This window comes from Moschus berezovskii, chromosome Y (assembly GCF_049115385.1).
Source record: "Moschus berezovskii isolate FMDL1 chromosome Y, NW_MosBer_1.0, whole genome shotgun sequence".
NCBI classification, from domain to species: Eukaryota; Metazoa; Chordata; class Mammalia; order Artiodactyla; family Moschidae; genus Moschus; species Moschus berezovskii.
Window position 1 is genome coordinate 27,885,345 of NC_142489.1, and position 6,904 is coordinate 27,892,248.

A 6,904-nucleotide genomic window follows, 5' to 3' on the forward strand; every position below is an offset into this window, starting at 1 on the left:
ATCCGGCTCCTCCATCCATGGGATTTTCTAGGCAAGAGTACTGGAGTGGTTTGCTGTTGCCTTCTCCGGGAATTTGTGCTACTGACTGGGAAAAATGCACAGCAAAAATTTTGAAAATTGTATTTTGTTCAGCCAGACTTTAATCCTGAGGGGAGAGCAGCATGGGGAACACATGTAAACCCATAGCTTATTCATAGCAATGAATGGCAAAAACCACTACAATATTGTAATTATTTAACTGCTCCAGCTAAAATAAATAAATGTTAAAAATGTTGTACAATCATAATGAATGTGATTTGTCTCAAAACATTTTTGATAAAAACACTTGTCTACTATTAGCATAGAAACTAGGGTTCCTTTATTGTTTATTGCTTGGATGAAATTTTACTTGCACACTAATTCTATTTCCTTATTTTTAATTATTATTATTTTTATTGGTGGCTAATTACTTTACAATATTATATTGGTTTTGCAATACATTGACATTAATCCTCCCCAGGTGCACACGTGCTCCCCTTCTTGAACCCCCCTCCCACATCCCTCCTCCGTTTATCCTACTTCCGGTTCATCCATGTGCACCAGCCCCAAACGTCCTACATCATTTGTCGAACCTGGACTGGTGATTCGCTTCACATGTGATAATATACATGTTTCAATGCCATTCTCCTAAATCATCCCTCTCCCACAGAGTCCAAAAGACTGTTCTATACACCTGTGTCTCTTTTACTGTCTCATATACAGGGTCATCGTTACCATCTTTCAAAATCGTTTGCGTTAGTATACTGTATTGTTGTTTTTCTTCCTGGCTTACTTCACTTTGTATAATAGGCTCCAGTTTCATCCACTTCATTAGAACTGATTCAAATGTATTCTTTTTAATGGCTGAGTAAAACTCCATTGTGTATAGGTACCAAAGCTTCCTTATCAATTCATCTGCAGATGGACATATAGGTTGCTTCCATGTTCTTGCTATTATAAACAGTGCTGCAATGAACAATTGAGTATACGTGTTTCTTTCAAATCTGGTTTCTTCAGTGTTTATGCCAGGAGTGCGACTGCTGGATCGTATGGCAGTTCTATTTCCAGTTTTTTAAAGGAATTTCCACACTGTTCTCCATAGTGGCTGTAGTAGTTTTCATTCCCACCAACAGTGTAACAGGGTTCCCTTTTCTCCAAACCCTCTCCAGCATTTATTGCTTGTAGACTTTTGGATAGCAGCCATTCTGACTTGTGTGAAATGGTACCTCTTTGTCATCTTGATTTGAATTTCTCTGATTATGCGGGATATTGAGCATTTTTTCATGTGCTTGTTAGTCATCTGTATGTCTTCTTTGGATAAATGTCTGTTTAGATCTTTGGCCCACTTTTTGATTGGGTCGTTTATTTTTCTGGAATTGAGCTGCAGGAGCTGCTTGTATATTTTGGAGAATAATTCTTTGTCAGTTGTTTCAGTGGCTATTATTTTCTTCCATTCTGAAAGCTGTCTTTTCACCTTGTTTATAGTTTCCTTTGCTATGCAGAAGCTTTTAATCTTCATTAGGTCCCATTTGTTTATTTTGCTTTTAGTTCCAATATTCCGGGAGGTGGCTCATGGAGGATCCTGCTGTGATTTATGTCAGAGAGTGTTTTGCCTATGTTCTCCTCTAGGAGTTTTATAGTTTCTGGTCTTACATTTAGATCTTTAATCCATTTTGAGATTGTTTTTGGGTATGATGTTAGGGGGTATTCTAGTTTCATTCATATACCAGTTTCCCCAACACCACTTGTTAAAGAATCTGTCTTTTCTCCATTTTATATTCTTGCCTCCTTTGTCAAAGTGAAGGTGTCCATAGGTGCATGGATATATCTCTGGACTTTCTATTTTGTTTCATTGATCTATATTTCTGTCTTTATGCCAGTACCATACTGTCTTGATGATTGTGGCTTTGTAGTAGAGCCTGGAGTTCAGCAGGTTGATTCCCTCAGTTCCATTCTTCTTCAAGATTGCTTTGGCTATTCGCGGTTTTTTGTATTTCCATATAAACTGTGAGATTACTTGTTGTAGCTCTGTGAAAAATACTGTTGGTAGCTTGATAGGGATTGCATTGAATGTATGTTACTTTAGGTAGTATACGCATTTTCACAATTATCGGGGACCAGCCTCGATATGGCCCAGGATATCCTCAGGATGAACGGCGTCGGCGTCAATGAGAGAGAGAGAGAGAGAGAAAACCCAAGCACGGGGTTTGCTCTGCTTATGTAGGCCGCAGGCGCCCTCTTGAATCACCAGAGGCACCCCACCAGGGCATCACCTCGAGTGGGTCTTAGAAGCCCAGGCAGATAAATAAATGCAGAGGGCCCAGCACTCCAAGGATCTCAACCAGAAAAAGGAGAATAGAGAAAAGGACAGAAAAAGAGAAAGAACGACATGGGGAGACCAAGCTTCAGTGAGCAAGGCCCAAAACTTTATTTTCCAGTGCTGCATTTATACCCTAAGTTGTGCACATAAAAACTAGAGAAAGGGAGGTATAGACTCACGCCAAAATCACGCGGGGTCTGCAGTCTTGACCCTTTTCAGGATCAGGGCTTATTTTTGTATATCTCATGATAAACAAAAGTTTTAGGTGGTTTACATCATCTTCTGGCCAGGAGGCCTGCTGACAGTTTATGGCCTTCTCTCCTAACAAAGGTTAGTTAGCTAGAAAAAGTCTTATATTCTTTTAAAGTGATTTTCGTAAAGTCATGTGCTAGACACATGACAAAGTTACATTCCTATAAGGCAAAAGTGTAGTGAGCTACAAGAAAGGAATTTATTAACTTAATATCTGATGTGGTTAAATCAAAGGCTACTACTTATACTCTCTATATGTGATTAATATATTTCCAAGGATACAATAGATAATCAATGCAGCAAGCATTGATTCAACAATGAAATCTTTTTTTTTACTACTATTCTAATGATTTTTATTTCTTCAACAAATTCCTGTATTTTAGAATATTAGGCTTTCTGTCCTTGCATGGTTCGAGGCTGTAAACAGTCACATTCATAGTTGTAAAAGCCCGGACAAACTTGTCATGCAAGTTAGAAAGCTATCAGAGGGGCTTGGATTGGAGCACTCCTATTAAGCCGAGGAGAACTTTTAAACTACAGCTCTGAATTAATGTTTTCAGAGATAGGTGGTTGGGGGGAAGCCCCCGTAAGTATTAAAGGACTTGATAAGAGGTGTAAGCGAGTAAGGCAGTCAGACTCCGGTTTTCTTTGGGGTAGATGCTCAGGTAAGTTCAGGGGGTTCCTGGTGTCCTGATTAGCCTTTGCCCATCAGGCCTCTTCCCCAATTGACCATTGCCACTGGTAGGATTTCCCTCACTGGCTCCTGGCACACAATATTTATTCTTCTAATCCATGAACATGGTATATTTCTCCATCTATTAGTGTCCTATTTGATTTCATTCACCAGTGTCTTATAATTTTCTATAGAAGTCTTTTGTTCCTTTCCTCCTGCCAGCCCAACCCCTCCCTATCCCAGTTTTAGCACGGCACTGGCCTCAGTCTTGACAGGAAGGGGACGGGCCCAAGATGGCCGCAGCCAACAGCAATCACTCATTCTACCCCATCACGGTGCTCATAGACGAGCTCCACAACGAGGATGTTCAGCTTTGCCCCAACAGCATCTAGAAGCTGTCCACCATTGCTTTGACCCTTGGGGTCGAAAGGGCCCACGGTAAACTTCTGCCCTTCCTTACAGAAACAGTCTACGATGAGGACGAGGTTCTTTTGGACCTGGCAGAGCAGCTGGGCACTTTTACCACTCTGCTGAGTGGCCTCAAGTACATGCACTGCCTGCTGCTGCCCCTGAAGTTGCTGGCCACGGTGGAGGAGACGGTGGTGCTGGATAAGGCAATGGAATCCCTGCGGGACATCTCGCATGAGCACTCCCCCTCCGACCTTGAGGTCCACTTCGTGCCCCTGGTGAAGTGGCTGGCGGGCAGAGCCTGGTTCACCTCCCACACTTCAGCCTGCGGCCTCTTCTCTGTCTGTTACCCCCGTGTGTCAAGGGCCATCAAGGCAGAGCTTCAACAGTACTTCCAGAACCTATGTTCAGATGACACCCCCATGGTGCTGTGACCCACAGCCTCCAAGGTTGGGGAGTTCGCCAAGGTGCTGGAGCTGGACAACATCAAGAGCGAGATGGGGCTGCTAGCAGTGGAGACATGCGTGAACATAGCTCAATTCCTGCCCAGGGAGGCCCTGGAGGACCTGGTGATGCCCACCCTGTGCCAGGCTACCGAGGACAAGTCCTGGCGCGTCCGTTACATGGTGGCCGACAAGTTCACAGGGCTCCAGAAAGCAGTGGGGACTGAAATCACCCACAAGAACCTGAGTCCTTCCTTCCAGAACCTGATGAAAGACTGTGAGGCTGACTGAGGTGAAGGTTGCCGCCTCCCACAACGTCAAAGAATTCTGTGGAAATCTCTCCGCTGACTGTCGGGAGAATGTGATCATGACCCAGATCTTGCCCTGCATCAAGGATCTGGTGTCTGATGCCAACCATCTCGTCAAGTCAGCCCTGGCCTCCATCATCATGGGCCTCTTTCCAATCCCGGGCAAAGACAGCACGATCAAGCACCTCCTGCACCTCTTCCTGGCCCAGTTGAAGGACGAGTGCCCGGAGGTGCGGCTGAACATCATCTCCAACCTGGGCTGCATGAACGAGGTGATCGGCTTCAGGCAGCTGTTGAAGTCCCTACTCCCTGCCATCGTGGAGCTGGCGGAGGATGCCAAGTGGCGGGTGCGGCTGGCCATCATCAAGTATATCCCTCTGGTGGCGGGACAACTGGGGGTGGAGTTCTTTGATGAGAAATTCAAATCTTTGTGCATGGCCTGGCTTGTGGATCATGTCTATGCCATCCGCGAGGCGGCTACCAGCAACCTCAAGAAGGTGGTGGAGAGGTTTGGGAAAGAGTGGGCCCATGCGACTATCATCCCCAAGGTCTTGGCCATGTCTGGGGACCCCAACTCCCTGCACCGCATGACCACACTCTTCTGTATCAATGTGCTGTCTGAGATCTGCGGGCAGGACATCACCACCAAGCACATACTGCCTACCATGCTGCACATGGCCGGGGACTCTTTGGCCAATGTCCGCTTCAACGTGGCCAAGTCCCTGTAGAAGATCGGGCACATCCTGGACAACAGCACGCTGCAGAGCGAGGTCAAGCCCGTCCTTGAGAAGCTGACCCAGGACCAGGACGTGGACGTCAAGTACTTTGCCCAGGAGGCTCTGACTGTTCTGTCTCTCCCCTGATGCTGGAAGAGGACCCACCGCTGGCCTACGGTGCCCACCCTCCCCCGCCAGGCCCCTCCCTGGGGGGACAGTGGGGGTCCTTGGCTGTTACTCCCCGTGCATGCTCTGACCCCAGGTCCCTCCCCCGGCACGGTTCCTCCCTCAGACCGGGACTCCGACTTCTCACGTCCACCCCTCACGGGGTTGGGGGCGCACAGGGTGGGACGGAGCAGAGCCCTGGGAGGACGGGGCCTCTCCCGCCAGGTGGGGAGTGGGGCGAGTACCCCGGTCGCCAGCCAGTGCTGCTGCATGGGGGCCCCTCCCCCATCTCCTCTGCCTCCCTCCCTTCCTCCTGGTGGTTTTTTGTGTTAGTTGTGCAGTTTTTATTTTATTCCCTTTCCCCCTTTTTCACAGAGAAATAAATGTCTAGAAATTAAAAAAAAAAGAAGACTTTTGTTGCTTTAGGTAGATATATCTCTAAGTATTTTATTATTTTCGTTGCAACAGTGAATGGAATAGTTTCCTTAATTTCTCTATTTTCTCATTATTAGTATATAGGAATTCAAGGAATTTCTGTGTGTTGATTTTATATCTTACAACATTACTGTATTCATTGATTAGCTCTAGTAGTTTTCTGGTAGAGTCTTTAGGGTTTTCTGAGTAGAGGATCATGTCATTGGCAAACAATGAGGGTTTTACCTCTTTTCCAGTTTGGATTCATTTTATGTATTTTTCTGCTCTGATTGTTGTGCCCAAAACTTCCAGAACTATGTTGAACAGTAGTGGTAAGAGTGGCCACCATTGTCTTGTTCCTGACTTTAGTGGAAATGCTTTCAATCTTTCACCATTGAGGATGATGTTTGCTGTGGGTTTGTCATATTAGCATAGGCTTCATGAAGATCAAGTCTAATGAAGCCTCCCACAAGGATACTGAAAAGCCCACAAGCATGACAAAATTAGAGCCTCTTTAGCTTACTACTCCCATACCAGAAATAATATATAAGAAACTGAGCGATTAGGTACCAAAATACTCACCAAAATACTGGGATATTTTTAGTATCACGTAGATTTAAAACCCTAGGAATTAAGAACAGCATTGTAAACCATACAAGGTTTCTTCCTGTCAGTTCAATTCAGTTCAGTTAAGTTGCTCATTCATGTCATATCACAAGTAAGACCAGTTAATATGTAATTTTTAATATTTTAAATGTTAAGATGACATATACTGCCTGTTAACTTGTGGTGTTTTGTCTGATCATACATTGCCCTTGTTTGAAATGTTTTACACAGGCATTCATGAATGGGATTTTGCATAGGGAAGTGGAGAAGGAAATGGCAATCCACTCCAGTGTTCTTGCATGCAGAATCCAAGGGAAGGGGGAGACTGGTGGGCTTTGGTCTATGGGGTCACAAAGAGTAGGACACGACTGAAGTGACTTAGCAGCAGCAGCAGTGGGTTTGTTGTATATAGCTTTTATTATGTTGAGGTATGTTCCTTCTATTCTCATCTTCTGGAGGGTTTTTATCATAAATCCATGCTGAATTTTGTCAAAGGCTTTCTCTGCATCTATTGAGATATTCATTTTTTTTCAGTTTGTTAATGTGCTGTATTACATTGATTGATATACTGATATTGAAGA

General features: G+C 44.7%; 1 pseudogene; it reads left to right on the forward strand.

The window, feature by feature from the left end:
* Positions 1 to 3,556: 3,556 nt before the first annotated feature.
* Positions 3,557 to 5,285, forward strand: LOC148773088 (serine/threonine-protein phosphatase 2A 65 kDa regulatory subunit A beta isoform-like; annotated as a pseudogene).
* Positions 5,286 to 6,904: the final 1,619 nt, after the last annotated feature.